Consider the following 16,881-nt stretch of genomic DNA (forward strand, 5'->3'; position numbering starts at 1 on the left):
TGGTGTAAGTTTGCTGTGCAACAACATTTAGGACTGGCTTCTTGACGAGGGCTTTGCTTATCAGCTTGCTCCTGCTGGTGCACTACAACAGCATGGAAACCACTGTGAGATTCAGGAGAAGAACCAGCGCCAGATTGAGGCTGTGAAGGTGGCCAGCGGGGTGTGGCTGGAGCACGTGAAGGAGCAGTGTAGGTATAAAGCTATACTTTCACCACCACATTTTCAGCAATGCTCTAATCTTTTTCTGACCTAATTTTTTCTGACCAAAGCATCATTTTGCCTAGCAGTCTCTGCTGGGTTGTTCTTCTGTAAGAGAACCTGACTGCTTTTGATCCACTCTGCATTATTTTGCATCCTAGAAATCCTAGTTAATTAATTCCTCAGACTTACAGAGTCACAGGGTTGGAAAGGATCACATTTGGTCCCACATCCCTGTTCAAGCAGTGTCGCCTTAGAGCACTTTGCAGGGGACTGAGTGCAGATTGTTCTCGAATATCTCCAGTGAGGGAGACTCCTCAAAGCATAGTGGAAGAGTACTTAAATTTCCTTTAAGCTGCTATGTCATTACTTAATTCATATGCTTTTGTTCCTATACTGTAAAACAAAAACAAGTAATCATTTCCAAAATTACCTCAGCCACTGCAAATGGTTTTTCAACACATCAGTTTGTCTCCCTTGGCTGTCTTCTTTGTCCTATGCATTTGATTTTCCCTTTCCTCTTTTCTGCTTTTTCTTAATTCCACTGTACCTTCTCTGAGAGGAAAGGGAGAAAACCTGTAACGGATCCCCAGGCCACCTTCTCAGTCATGGATAACATCTGAGCTCCTTTGCTCAGTTAACTTTAATTCTGAGATCTTGCTCATTTGCACTACACTGCATTCTTCAGCCTGACCATCAAACTCTTCCCCCTCATTGCTCACACACAGACCATTTATGAATAAATCAAAAATTGCAAGCCCTTGCCTAGATCCTGGTGGGACACACTGGTATGTTCCATTTTAAACACTAGCCATTTTCCATTCATTATCTTCTGCCTTGCTATTAACCACGGGAGTAAGCATGTTGCGGAGGGGAGCAATTAAGGACATTTGGTGTGGGATCTTTCTGAAAATGTTTTGGGCATCCAGTGACATCCATCTGTACTGCCACCTTAATTAAACTGGACTCCTCGGTCCTTTAAAGAGTGAGACATGAATTTCTTCTGCTATAGTAGGATCCTTTCTTCCCCTTTAATCCCATTTCTCTGTGTGCCCATGGAGGCTATTGCATGGCACTCTGTTGAAATTCTTCCAGAGCTCTTGGATAAATGCTGTTTGTATAATTTACTGTTTGTATGATCAATTTGTTTTTAAACATACCCTGCTAACGGCTTTCACTCGAATCATCTGTTCCTCCAAAAGGAGATTGTAGGATGGGAATTTCCCTTCATTCCTTGTTGGTGTGAATTACTCATTTTGCTTTTCTGCTAGGCCTCTACCTTCTCTGAATGGTCTTTCACACCCCTGTTATACTATTAACGGCAAACTTCCAGTTTTGTTGTGTTGTTGTTGTTGTTGTTGTTTTTAATTTGAAATGGTTTGGTGGTTTGGGGTTTGGGGGGGGGGGCGGGTTGGTTGTTTGAGGGGGTTTTTTTGGGTTTTATTTTAGTTTTTCAGCTTATCACTCTTAACAGACTCTTGTTATGTCTTACATTTATTGTGGTTACTCTTCTTCAGAGAACTGCTGGAGATGTTGTAATATCCTCAAAAGGGTGGGTTGTCTCTTCCTATAGGTCTCATTTTCCCTTTTGTACACTAATTTCATTTTTCAGAATTTTGGAGTTTCCTGGAAACCCATTAGAAAATCTTATCAGCCACTTTTTTGCCTGTTGCAGACAACTTTAAACACCACTTCAGATTTCAGTAGCTTCAACCTGAACTCTTTTACAGCCACTTTGGAAGAGGCTGGAACATACAGGACATTTCACAAGGGCACGTAGTGATAGGACTAAGGGAAATGGCCTTTAGAGGGAAGCATACATTTAGATTGGGTATTAGGAAGAAATTCTTTACTGTGAGGTTGGTGAACCACTGGCACATGTGGCCCAAAGAAGCTGTAGGTGCCCCCATCCTTGCCAGTGTTTTTGGCCAAGCTGGATGGGTCTCTGAGCAGCCTGGGATAGCGGAAGGTGTCCCTGCCCGTGGCAGGGGGTTGGAAATAAATGATCTTACGTCCTCTTCCAACCCAAACTATTATGTGATTTTTTGAAGCCTGAAGAGAAGGTGCAGAATTAATGTCCCATGCAGCACCATGGACCTGAGTCCAGCAGCAAAGTTACGGTAAGTATTTAGTCCCCCTGTGGTGCATTCACACCTGCAGGAGGCTTTGGCCATTTTTTGCTCTCATCACATATTGGGAATGCTGCATGTTCACAGCAGAATCTCTGGAGGAAGCACAGCACATCTGAGGCTCACAGCTGCTCTGGACAGGACAGGGCAAGCTAAAAGATTTTCAGCTTGTGTTTTGGTCTGTGCATTGAGCTTGCTTACTGTGTCTGGCACCAGCTCTTTGTATCACAGATCCTGGCAGCTGACAGCCAGGGGAACCCCCTGTGTACCAGAGATTTTGGCTTCCAGTCAAGCAAAAACATTTGGCAAATTAAGATGTTGGAAAATTAGTAGGAAGCATCACACTGTCAGGAGACGTTCAAGAGTTTCAAAGTTTTTCTCCTGCTGCTTTTGTGCTTTGGAGGTGTCTGCCAGCGACTGAGCCCTGCTGTGGCTGGTCTGGCAGGCATCAGCTCAGTTGCTCAGCCCCTGCCAGAGGCATTGTCTCACCAAATATTGGCTGGAATGACAGCAACAGCTCAGCTGAGGACCTGCTGAGCTGAGAGTGCACCAGCCTCACCACACCACATGCACTATGCTGGGAGGAGAGCAGGGGGACAGTGGCAGGTACTCCAGGAGTTCTGCACATCCCAGGAACAAGGAGGTGGCTGCCCTGGAGGAACCGAGGCCGTGACATCAGGCAGATCCCAGCTGGGAATAGGCAGTTTTCACCCCTTCTTAAGGCTGTAAGAGATAGCTTGTGTCTTTGTATGCCTACAAGTTTGCTGTTATCCTGGATGAAGATTGAGAGGGAATGGACCTCAATCCTGCTGAGTTAGGTAATGGAAAATATTTGCCAGTGCAAGACACAGAAATGCTTCTGTAGAAACCAGCCTGGATTCTGCATTGTCACCTCTGATCCACAGCTCAGTATTCCTAATACAAGCTTTTTCCTCAGAGGTAGTTTAAGGTGCCCACTGTGCTCTCTAATGTCGGAGGTGGAGCGGGGGTTGTTATCGTGGGTGTTGCTCCAGCTCCAAGCCAGCTTTGCACCATACTGCTCATCAGCCAGGAGCTACCTCTGAGTCTTTCCATCCACAGCAAGGTTAATTTACAAACTGTCCTCAAACAAGGGAGAGTTGGAGTTTCAGATGGGACTTTGTATTTGAGATAGACCTGAAAAAACATAACTCTGTGCTGTAGCCAACAGCATTCAGCAAAATTTGCCTTTCGCTTTCACCTGCAGTTCTCTTCTGATTTCATCCAAATTTAGGTGCATCTGTTCCAGCTCTCAGTAGCTAAATGCAGGACCACTATCCCTAGTTCCACTTCCCCTTAACTAAATTTTTCATTCCTCTCCAACCTGTCTTAGAGAAAGAAGAAAGCTTCTCTGGAATCATCTGATTTCTTTGAGGAAGCATCACAGGACATGGGCAGAGGCTCGCTAGAGCTGAGGGTTCCAAGAAGAGGTGCCATTTTTCCTCAAGATCAGTGCAATCAGCCTGTCTAGTGCACACATGATCTAACTTGGTGTAGCTCCTGTGCTCTGCTGCAAGCACAGGCCATTCCTCTGGTTCTGGGACAAAGGAAGCCTGGCTGCTTTTCAGCCAGATGGCTAATAGCTGGGGCAGGGGACAGCACTGCTAACACTGCATCAAAGGCTTAATGAATTCCAAAATCATGTGCTCCACGTGACAGCACTAATGCTTCCCTTCAGCTGCTCATTTGGGATTTGGTTAAAAACATATTTGCCCGACAAGTTCCCAGAGCTCGTTACTACTCTTTTGATCCTGTTATCCCCTTGTGGTCCTGCTGCAGCAGAGTGAGAGGCTGGTCTCTGCAGGGCTGGGCACTCCGTGGGCCCCACGGCTGTCCCTGGTGTTAGCCTTGCCATGGGGCACCAGAGCAAGGAGAGCAATACAACGAACCACAGGGAGCTTGGGACTCCAGGCTCTGTGGTGGGAGTTCCTTGGGTGTTTTGCTGGGACTTGCCATGGCTGGTTTTCCTCTGACAGATTTTTGTCATCTGTAGAAGATACAGTTTGAGAAAGAGGCTGCTTTGCAATTTAATATTAAACAGCACAGGTTTACCTGCAGCATGACTTTGCAGTTGTTCAGGTTTTGTAATAAACACCTGGTGTTTTCTGCCTGTGCTGGCCAGAGTCGGTGTGATGTGAAGCTTTTCTACTTCCTCTTCTCACATAAGTATTAAATATATGTATATATTTTAAATAATCACACAGTTCTCTGTTCTTTCAATGGTTTTGGTGATTAACATTTTTGTTCAGTGTTACTTTCCCGTTGGTTCGCCTCACACTGTCTTGGTACACTCTGTGCATGGTCAATCTGTACTTGAATGAGTCCTTCCATGCCTTTCTCAGCCCAAAACTGCCCAGTTGCTCTTCTTTTGCTTCCTTCATGTAAACTCTATCCCTTCCTGTAGGGGCTGCTGCCAAAGGAGATGATTTATCTAGCAGAACTTGTGTAGGAGAGGGGAATCCACTGTTTGCAGAGTTTTTCTTCAGTAGCTGGGGACTGCTTTAGGTCTTTAATTTGTAGCGTAAACTTTGACTTGGCAGGGTCCTGTCTATGTCATCCTCATAGAAGATGAAACGTGGAGCTTTTTGAATGGAAGAATGTCAGTCCAGATCAAATGCAAAGTATCTTCATTGAGTCCTAATAATGTCCGTCAGCAACAGGAGTGGATATAGCACTGAGAAACGCTTCTGCAGGAAGAGGTAGATAAGTTGGGTCAGTAAGTCACAGCCCTGTGATTGCCCAACTTAATGACACTTAATTTGTTATTGCTAAGTGTTTTGCTGACTCTTTTTCCCTCTCTAAAAAAATGCAATCTTATGTGTCAGACAAATAATATGCTGCAAGACTCTGGGACGAGGAAATTATCTGCATCTGATGGAACTAAAACTGTACTCTCTGCATTCCTGTTGTAATTATACCTGTTAGAAAAGTCTCTGTGTAAAATGAAGGTCTAATTAAACTGCAGCCAGGAAAGAACTTGTCAGTTCATGGTTTATCAAGTTCACAAGAGACCACAGAACCACCTGGCCAGAAGTCTGTGGTGGCCCAGGGGAAGACTTTCATGTAGTCCTCACACCATGGAAGGCCTCCAGCCAGGCGGACTCTGAGGGTGTGTTGCTTTGCTGCTAACACTTGGCTCATCCCACCACATTTTCTGTCTTCTCAGACTTGAGACTTTGGTTGTGCCTCTGCAAAGTGCCCAGGGCTGCCTCCCCACCTGGGGACAGTCTCCTTTCCTGGTGGCTCTGGCCTGTCCTGGCACTTGGGAATGGCCTCCTCTTCCCTGTGCTTTTCAGAACATCTGCCCTCCTTCTGTTCCCTGGGCAGCCAGGGGAGGCTGCCTGCCAATACTGCTCTCTCCGGGGAGCACACCGCTACGAGGGCCTGCACAGACTCATGCTCTGGTTGGCTTGGGCTTTTCCACTTTCCTAGCAGGTCAGGGCAGAGGGGCACTGGTGTCACGCAGAGCTAGGGGTTTTCTCATGCTGCCCCTGAGGTCTTGCACTCCTGCCTGGGGCAGCAGCAATGGTTACCCTGCATGCTGTGGATTAGTACATACATGGTACACTATACATTAGGTTGCAGCATGCTCTGAACCCAAACTGCAGCTCGTCCACAGGAGCTCATACAATTGCAGGACAGATTAAATTGGAAAGAACATAATCCAGGTCATCTCTGCCATGGGCAAGGATGCCTTCCACTAGACCAGGTTGCCCAAGGCCTCAGCCAGCCTGCCCTTGAGCATTGCCAGGGGTGGGGCAGTCTCAGCTTCTCTGGGCTCACCACCCTCATTATTCAAAATGTCTTCCTCATATTTAATCTAAATTGATTAAAAATGGTATAAAACTGAAAAACTGGTGTTTTTCAGTTTTACACCATTACCCCTGTCCTATCACAACAGGCCCTGCTAAAATGTTTTCCCCTATCAGATCCCGCAGTCCCTTTAGCGGTGACAAATGATCTCAGGAGAGCCCGGTGCCTTCTGTCAGCTTCTGAACCAAGGGTTGCCTGGTCTGGAGCACGTCAGCAGCAAATCCGATGCTAAAAAAAGCCATGAGATGTTATAGTTTCAGGCGAAAAAGTACTGGGAGAATGTTGTGCAGAAAGCTGCACGGGGTCAGATTCCCCAGCTGCTAGATGAACATCTTGGGAACACTTCTGCTGCATTTTCCTGGCTGCGTCACCTTCCTCTGGCATCACACACGTGAGGAGCAAATGTGACTGAAGAGGAGATTCAGGAACAACTGGGTCAGAGACCAGCAAAGGCCAGCTTGCTTGGTAACACCAGCTTGGTGAGCTGTTGAGGCTGTAGGAAAATTTGTTAGGGAATCCTCTGCTTCTGCAGGAGGCAGAAGTATAGCTGGTCTGTAACACCACAGAGGGCTATAGGTAGATGTCCCCAAACTGAGCTGCTCGGCCCTGAGACACCCCAAAACCCTCATGCTGCTGAATAACACGCCTTTGCCTCGTGCAGTTGCCAGCCAAAAGGCACTGATTAGGGTAGTGAAGGAACCTGGTGCACATGATACCAAGGTCCTGCCAGGAAACCCAGGGAGCAAAACGATTTTGCCAGCATACCTTCTTCGGGCAATGCTCCCCTCATGCGCCACAGCTAAATGCAGAGCTTAAGCCCAGGAAAACCAGGAGAGGAGCACGTAGGAAGAGGCAAAACCAGCTTGGGAAAAACAGCAGTTAACTAAGAGATGCTGTGGTGGATTGAGACCTCCTTGCCTCCTTTTCACAGTGTCCTCACAGGAGTCATCAGCACCATCCCCCTTGCACAGCTGTGAGTAGGAGTGACACAAGGCTCACACATGTCCTTGCTGCCCCACTCCCCTGTCCTGTTCCAGCAGCTATCCAATTTTTGGGCTGCCCCTCTGCCTTCTTTAAGGAAGGAGCTCTTCAGCAGTCGTTCAAGGGCCTCCCCAGGACCTGGCAGCAGCGCATTTCTATAGGCTTTCCCCACGCTCTCTACCATCTCAGCTCAGACTGTGCTGCTGATCACGTCCACCCCAACACCCTGCTGGCAGAGCTATCTGTGGGTTTTATCGCCCAACAATGCGTGCAATGTTATTGTGCTAAAAAGAAAACAAAGCCTAATCCATTTTAAATTAAAACAGTGCCCCAGTGTCATGCATCTGATGCAGACATGGTCTGGCAGCGCAGTCCTGCTGGCTCCCCAAAGGCTTTAACCAAGAGGTGCTGGGCTGTTCGCTCCTTTCCCAGCAGACATTAGTCACAGCCTTCGGGCTGAGGGGTGGGGGGGCTGGTTTTCCCAGGCCCCTCTGGTCTAAAGACCCTGGACTGGCCTGTCTCCTAAAATACTGTGTCACTTAGAGGTGGAGCACTGCCATGCGCCAGAAGCTAGCAGCAGAAATCAGGGGAGACAGAATTGGAAGGAAAGGTTGATAGGACAAGGGGAAATGGCTTCAAGTTGCACCAGGGAGGGCTGAAATTGTATATTGAGGAAAAAAAAAATCTTAATTGAAAGGCTGATCAAGCATTAGATCAGGCTGCCCAGGTTGGTGGTGGAATCGTTGTCCCCAGAAGTGCAAAAATCATGTAGATGTTGGCACTTGGGAACATGGTTTAGTGGTGTGGATCTGTCAGTGTTGGGTAAATGGCTGGACTCAATAGTCTTAGAGACCTTCTCCAGCCTAAATTATTTTATGATTCTGTAGTGGTGTAAGGCTACAATAGAGGCTTTGCCAGGTCTGGCTTAGGGTTTATGGAGTCTCAAATTCACTTAAGAGGGGATGAGCATGGGTGTGGTGCTCACAAAGCAGGGCACTGGCCCTTTCAGCCAAAGAGACCATTTTTTGCCTGTACTGCTTCTATTCTAAGAAATTCGTTTCTGTGATGGTGCATCACATCTGTATTTGTCACCCAGCAGCATCAGAGTCTGATCAGGGGGCTGGGCTGGCCCTGGGGGTGCTGCCCAGCCAGGATTCTTTCCCAGACCTTCTCCATGGTGATTTTGTTTCCGGCTGACGTGTGAATGGACATTGGCCACAGATGTGGACAGTCTGCTGCCCAGACTGGGTTGCGTGGTAGAAAACAAGGCTTTGTGGCTGTGACAAGCAGGTTCACCTCCACCTCTTCTTCATCCGTGGGTCTGGCAAGATGAATAAAGTTTCATCCCATTGTGATGAAGGACGTGCTGTGCCCTGCTGTGCAGAGCTGTTTGGCTTGTTTGATATATAGGTCTTTTATGTTTGCACTATTGTGCAGCAGTCATGGGTGTGAGCATTGCTCTGTAGCTATCACGTGGCAGCAAGCCCTGCCAGTGGGAGCTCTGGCTGCATGTCCTTTCTGAGATCCTTGCCTGAATCTCCTCTGCTGCCTGTTACTGCATGCAGCAGAGCCTGGTCCCCCCACGTGCAGCAGTGCAAGATAAGGACTGGCACCTGCTGAGGAGACTTGAGGCCTCTTAGATTTTTATAAGGCAAGGGGCCATGAGTAAAACTCCTTTTGTTTGTGTTCTGTGTCTCTGCATCTGACCAGTGCCCTTCTGTGAAAGATGCAGCCCCTGCCCCATGGCTGTATGTGTGCAGCTGGCACTGAGACACAGAGAGGTGCTGGCACACTGCAGCATCCCCAGGGGATGAGCTGTGCTGTGCTGTGCTGCACTGTACTGCCTTGGGGGAGTCTCCTTGGCATACGTTAGAGCCTCATGATTTCCATGTGTCTTTTTGGGGCTCCTCTCCTGTGTCACAACCCTGCAAGCATCATTTGTGGATCTGACTTCCTTTTCCTCAGCCTGTTTTGCCAGCTCATCTGTGACAAGGAGGATTCTTAAGAACAGAGGTGAAAGAGTGCATTGACGTCCCTTGACCCTGGGATATCCTGCTACGTGTTAGAGACATCCAGTTCTCTGTCCATGGGCTTCCACAAAAGTAGTGCCAGAGATGCTCAGGGCATGTGAACTCCCCAGCTCAGCTTCTGAGGGTGTTCTCTCCTGCTGCTAAACAACCTGCAGGGATGACTGTTAGGAGTTCTGCTGAAACTGGCTCTGTGTGGGGGTAATCTCTAGTCTGGAGGTTAATACCAGGACCCTCTGGCAAGATCCCAGATATGCTCAAGGTGGGGATTTACTGTGAAGCCTGAGTGACACAGGTCTCTGAAAAAGCATGGCACACGAAAGCCAAGCATGAGGGCAAGGAGGAGAGCAGGCTTAGGAAATAAAGGGTTTTTCCTTGGAAATCCATTTGTTAGAAAACAGTATTGAGTGTGAAGCAGAATGGTATGAATTCCTACCAGGATACTGTGCCAGAAGGAGCTAATGCTTTTCCAGACAAGAATGAATTACACTGAATCACAGAATAGTTTCGATTGGAAAGGACCTCAGAGATCATGGTGTTCCAATCCTCCTTCCCTGGGCAAGGACACCTTCCAACCTGGATCTTGGGTTAGTATGTGGGAAAAGGGAAGGGATTCCTCTTCCATGAGCAGTTTTGGTGAGGCTGTGGCTCATGTAAAGTGTCCTGTTCTGGTGTCCACATCTTTGAAATAACTTTGATGGAAAATTGGAGAACTCATAGGAAAAACATATGGACTCTAAGGCTGGAAAGGGGTCCTCCGAGGATTAATTTTAAGGGCTTTGTTTTGTTAATTTATCATGGTGGCTATTGAGGGGCACTTCAAGCGAGATATGGGAAACTACACAGTGACAGTTCAGCATCCTGGACTGGCCACAGAGCAGAATGAGAAGCAGCAGCATGGTGTTAGTCAGACTAATGAAAAACACAAGTGTGTCATTTCAACATCCATTGGAGGAGAGTTCTAAGAAAAATCCTAAGTCCCCTGAAGGTTTATGAGCTCCGGCTACGTGTTTCCCAGAAGTGAACCCTGGATCACGTGCAAGCTGCCAGGCTGGGTGCCAGGGTGATTGGGTAAGGTGATGCTTGGCAGAATGGTCTGGCCACTGTTTTTGCAGCTCTAAGTCTCTAACCTGCCACTGGGATCTTCCATCGCAGGTTCCTTTTATTTTATTTTAACTGCTTTACGTGAATGAGACAACGTAACAATAGTTCGGAGTGGTTATTTTTAAACTGCTCTTTCACAAATTCCCCTTTTTATATTTACCTTGTTGTCTTATGGCCCCAGCAGAGGCTTTACTACTCTAATTTCCTTTTTGGAGAAGCTCTTAAGGAAGAGAAAGTCATCATCCAGTACACCACACAGTCATCCACAATACCAGTAGTCTGTCTGAGTAGTCCTAATCGTCGTCAAGCATCTCCTAAGCTGCAAAAACATGTTTGGTTTCTAGGGTATAGAGTTTGCAGTGCTGGGGAAATTTCACCAGAAAGCATTTCACAATTTTTCTGTAAATTACAGGCAAGATCCTCAACTCCGCTCATTTCATATTCATTGAGACATTGTTTCTCTTTCCCTAATGCCGGTTCTCAACGGGGGAGTAGCTTGGGAGCTTCCTGTGACTATAACACAACTCAGAGCTTGCTCTCGAGCGGCTTGCACCAGCTAGGGCTTGCTCAATTTAAACATCTAGGGAACTAGCCTGAGCTGGTGGTCATTAATGACATTATTGTATACAGTCTCGTTACAGAAAATAACCTTATATCCACTGGGAAAAAAAAATTAATTACACTAAGTGAAAGGTTACAAATGTTTGCAATCATGACGCTTAATTTCAAGGACAGAAGTTAGAGCAATTACAGAAGCTAGTTAATGAAGTCACCTGGACTGAGAAGCACGAGGACTTGGCACAGAAAGAGGACTGGCATGGAATTTTTTACTTCTTTTAGTACAAAAAGCATTTGAAATTTGTGTGCTCAATAATGTCTAAATATTTTAGGAGGTGACTCCAGCCTTCCGTGGTTGTATATGTATGGTGAATTATACTGAGGATGAACAAATAATCTGAGCAATAATAAAAGTGGTCAATTAACAAAGAATGAGGTGACTCGAAGGTCAAACTGTGCATGGAAAACCTGAGAATTGTTCCCAGCTGATAACCTGCAGAGGAAACTCCAAAACTCCATGGAAAGGTGTTTAGTAGTCTTTGAAGGAGAAGAGCAGAGAGAAGGGGAACCTGCATGAAGACTAAAAATCCAGTGTTACGAGTGACTCCTCAACCGGACAAGCATCCACATCCATGTTGTGAGACAGAGGAACAGAAAAAGGGGACAAAATAAAAAGCAGGTGTAAGGACAGGCCATCGCATCCAGAATAAAGTCTAGAGATTAAGGTGCCCAGAGGGCTTGAAAATTGCACGATGAGAGCTGAAAGAAGCATTAGTTGGCCTACAGGTCTGGTGTCCAGCCAGAGGCAGTGTCAAAGCAGAGACTAAAAAAAGCACCTCACTTTCAGTGGAGAAGAGGGATCTGGATGCCTTTGGAAGAAGGAAAGTTATGGAATAAGCAAGAAGAAGGATAAAAAGAGGAATGCAAATTTGCTATAATGATGTTTTAGCTTACTAATGGAGATTCTCTCTGGACAAAGGAAATGTTCTGGGTTCCTTTCAGGAGGATTTCAACACGTTTTTAAAGTAGTTTCAAATGTGAGTATTAATGAGAGTCAGGATGACAAGGAATGCAAAAGTACAATTTTAAAAGGGAAAAGTAATGGTTCATCCTAAAAAAATAAAAAAGTACAGTACAGTAAAAAAGCCTGTACAGTAAAGGAGATATTACTGAAATGCACTGAAATGGATTTCAGTACTGATAAATACTGATAAATACTGTCATTAGGGACCTTCACAAGAGGGAAGAATGTGCCAATGTGAGAAACACTGCTGTGCAGCTGAAAATCAAATGGTTGCAGCAGAGGTGTGAAGACTGCCTGTCATGGAACCTTTTGTTCCTGAGTGCTCATGACTGCTAATTACAGTTCCTGGTATAAACTACTGCAGGGAAAAAGGAAAGGGGAAAAAAAAAAAAAAAAAAAAAAAAAAAAAAAAAAAAAAAAAAAAAAAACACACCACAACCACCCAAAACCACAGAAGAGCATGCAAACCACCTAATTGTGTGCTTACTGTGAGTGGTTCCACTTGTGGCAGGACAAGGGTTTTCCATGGAGGTTAAATGTATAGTTCAGCATGTCTACATTCAGGAAAGATTACTTCAACCTTGAAGAGGTGCAGAGATCCTGAGTAAAAGGGACATTTAATCTCTGACAAGCTAAACACATTCAGACTTCATTCTAAATTTTCAAAACATGGTTTTGGGATCTAAACTTTTCAAAACACATAGAAAGTATGGAGTTGCTGCCTATAAATATATGAGGAATAAATTAAATGCTGCCAAAAGGGCAGCCCTCATAGAGGAGTGAATAAATTCACTTTAAAGGAAAATTCAAAGAAGATTAATAAACTCTGAGGTTTTATAGTAGGACCAAGAAAACACAGGGTAGGAGGATGACAACTGCTTTCCACATGTGGCTTCATCATTTTGTGAGGCAGGCCACGAAGCTGCTTTTTAAAAAGAAGGATCAAACTCAATGCCCAGGGAAGGATTGTCAGTCCTGATTTGGATACAGATGTAGGTAAAGTCTTGTTCTGCTTGTGGCAATTAAAAAGATTGATGTATTCACTGCTAAAGAGAGATTATGGCACACCTCACGGTTCTTGGAAGTCCTTGCCAGTTTCACATCTCCACATTTTTGTCCTGCTGGAGCAACAGTATAGCTGGTGCTTGCCAGCAGCTGCTGGGGAGATTGCTTTCCTGCTTGGAACATACTGACATAAGGATCCAGAGGCTCTTATATAAATTTTGTCTGAAATCAGATTTTTTCTGTTTAAAAAAGTTTTATATTTTGAGATTCAGATCTGGTTGCAAGCTTCTTAAAATAAAATTCTGCTTCCCATTATTCAAGTTGTTTCTAACAAATAGGCAACAATGAGCATGTAAATATTATACATTATAATTGTGTATAGAAACACTAAAATGTGTATTTTAAACCCACCCAAACTATAGATGCTATATATTTTAAAGCTGCTCATATTTTAAAGCAGCTCATATACCTTAGGTTGGCCCAAGTCCAGGAGCTCCCTGGCCAGTTTATTCCCCTAGCTACCTGCTTCCTACAATTTGACCACACAGAAGAGCAGACCCGGATCTAGATTGGGTCAAGTACCCCACAGCACAAGTGCTGGGATTACTCTGAAACTTCGGACTGCTACCCTAGACATCCCAGAGAAAGCAACTAGCTAATTAATACTCTTGCCTCAAAATATCCCTTGTCATCCTACCCCCAGGCACTGGAAGCTGGTTATTTGCTGGAGACAAGTACTGTGCTGGTGTAGAGCTTGGGCAGGCGATGGCACTAGCGCAACAAATGTACAGGCGTGGAGATGAAAGTAAAGATGCCTGTGAGGAGACACTTCCTGCAGCTTTTGCAATTGCAAAGCAGGCTAACATCACCTCAAAGGAAAGACTGTTTTTAGTCTATTTTACCCAAATCTCAGTAGTGAAATACAAACTGCAGGTGCCGGTACCTGAGATTCACTTCAGTGAATGGCATAGATCAGCCTGATTTTGTTTGGAAACCATCCAGGGACCTTACCTCTAAATTGTGAATTGGCACAAGAGCAGCACTGATAAAACAGTGTCTTCGGTTTTTTACATTAAAAGTAACAGAAAAAAAAACCTCAATAACCTCAAGAATTCGCTAGTATGTCCCGTGGGAAAGGATTACTGGTACAGTTTTGAATCAGGCCCAGAGTGCCAAAAGTCTTCTAGACATCCAAGACTTTCCTTAACATGAGTTAATTTTCCTGTGAATGACATCCTTTTCCTGAGAATAAACCCTTTTACAAGCATTTAGAGATCGTCCCTCCCTACAACACTGGAGCTAAAACAAGACCAGCCAGTGTTTCCAGAAGTACACCCACTCTATCTCAGCCTGGTGCGTCTTGCGCTGCGCAGGATTGGAGAAGCTCCCTGGTATGCCAGTGCTTTGTGCCTCGGGCTGGATCCCTGCTGAGCCAAGCACAAGTTTGGTGCTGCATATTTCCAGATATCTCGCAGCAAACAAGGGCAGAGTGCTGGGCTGTTTGCAGAGGGCTGAATCCCTCTAATCAGAACTCCCCTGACATAATTCTGACAGGAAATCCCAGGGGACAGATTTTGGTGAGGATACAGCACTGGTGTGAACCTTGTACAGGACAACAAACCCCTTGTGCTCTTCCCTGTACGGCCGTCAAGGCTCACTGAATGTGGCTGTGATCTACAAATTCCAGCACTCCCAGGTGGCACTATCCAGACCAAGTGCCCTGATGATGGAGTCACCTTTCATTCTAAGTGTCCACAGCTGCCAAGTGTCATCTCTACAAAAGAGCTGACAAAGTGTAAGAGATCACAGGTGGAAAGAAGACACGTGCAGCTACAGCGGCTGTGATATGATATTCTCATCCTCAAAGAGCAGTAGAGAGGGAGGACAATGAAACCTAAGAAAGTCAGGGCAGCAAAGAGAATGCAGGGTAACCTCCCCGGAGAAGCAAGAAGAACTGATAGACTCAGGTGTGAGGTGGGAAATTTTATGGGGCTTGTCCTGGAAAAAAGTGTAGACTGAGTCTGTCGTTCCTCTATAAGACTGCCTTCTTCATCTCCCTTCAGGATAAAGACTGTTTAGATAAACCACAGGATCAGGAGCAGGAGAGAGCATTGGAATTAGGGCTTATAGTTTGTTTTGCCCCCACAGACCCATTTCGTTGAGGCTTCACAATGTCTTCTTATCTGATGGTTCAGTTTATCAGGTGTTGGAAAGAACGAGGTGGATCAGGATAATTGCATTGATCCTACCTGCAGATCACCCCTGGAGGCACAGTTCTCCATTAAGGCCAGGAGAGAGGGACCATCTCCGGCACCGCCCACGGCAGAAGCCCATGGTGCCAGGTAGCCAATGGCCAGCAGCTTGTGTCCCCAGCACAGGTTCCTTCTGCTCAACACAAAATCCAGCCCCTGCCAGATCTTCTGTGTGGCTTGATGGATCTCGAGATTTCTTGTAGCAGTGGCAAGCTTGTGGATATGGATGTATTCGCACGGCTATGCTGAGCACATTCATAAAGGAAGGTCTTGGGTTGACCAGTGATTTGGGCTGGGAAAGAGCTGGGCAAACTGGTTTAGCAGAGGTGTGGAGTCTATGGGGCATGGCGCAGGGCTGGGACTCTGGCAGTGCCGCAGAGCAAGGCACAATATCCCACTAACTTGTCCAGTACCCTTTTATGTGTGCACAAATTATATGTTGAAGGAAAGGATTTTCCCATTCCCTTCTTTACCACATGAAAACAATAATTTGTTGTTGGACTCAAACTTCGTGCTCGATGATTTTCATTGATTGTGCTCTAAATCCGCTATCCCGAAAAAGTAAGTGCTCGTTCCCTGCTCTCCGGTAAGATACAAGCCAGGATGCTATGGACACAGAGTTCAGTCCACCAGGCTGGGCAGCTATGATTGCTTTGCTCCTGCTTTACATGAAAATCACTCTTGCCCCTAAACAGCCCTGGGGCCCCATGCATGCTGTTTCTGTTCCTGATGGTTTTGTGATGGGAGAAACAAAACCATGGGCAAAAAATGAGAGGAGGTTTTACCCAAGATTTATTCAACAGCAGGATGGGGTGCTTTTTTTTTTTTTTTTTTTTTTAGGATTTTGTTTCTTTCTTGATAATCCCTGATGCTTACTGCACTTTTTTCTTGACAAGTGGTGAGCTGACTTCACCACGACTCTCTGGTCTCTTCTTTAATGTGTTTCATTAGCTGATTAAAGCCCACCCTTGTGCTGTGCATCCTTGATTACACCAAATGTGCAGCACTTTGCGTCCACCAACATGGACCTCAGTCTGTTGTCCATAGTCCCAGTCACTTTTGATGCAGGACCTTGTTCAAAGTTTTTGGTATCCAGGTACACTGTATACGTACACTGAGCAGCATCCACATGCTTTCTGCCACCTCTGAAGAGCAGGAGAAAGACTTCTGCCCAGAGTGGAGTTGTGCCATTCTCTAGCCTCCACAGAAATGTTTTACTTAAGTGTACATCATCAAGAAGAGGGGACATCCACCTCTGAGGAGTCCCTCACCCACCACTGAGGAGAGCAGAAAGCCATGGGGGGGGTCTGCACCTCAATACAACAGGGCCCTTCACCCATTGCACCGGAGAGTGGACATCCACCACAGAGAGACCCTTTGCTCAGAGGTCCCAACACCATTACTGAAGACTGAGGACAGCCACTGTCGAAGGGTTCTTCACCCAGCTCTGAGGAGAGAGGACATCCATGATGGAGGGCTCCCTGGCCGACCACTGAGGAGAGGGGGCAGTCATGGGCTGAGGGGTGCCAACTTCATCGCTGAGGAGAGCAGACACCCACTGCTGAGGAGAGCGGAAACTCATGGCTGACTGGTGCCAAACACATCACTGAGGAGCGGGGACACCCACTGCTGAGTGACCCCAACCACGACACCGAGGACAAGGGACACCGACTGCTGAGAGCCCCTTCACTCGTCACTGAGGAAAGGGGACACCCACTTGCTCAGGGATCTCTCACTGCTGGGGAGAGGGGCCCCCCACCTTTGAGGGGTCC

Source organism: Hirundo rustica, chromosome Z (genome assembly GCF_015227805.2).
Source record: "Hirundo rustica isolate bHirRus1 chromosome Z, bHirRus1.pri.v3, whole genome shotgun sequence".
Taxonomy (NCBI): Eukaryota; Metazoa; Chordata; class Aves; order Passeriformes; family Hirundinidae; genus Hirundo; species Hirundo rustica.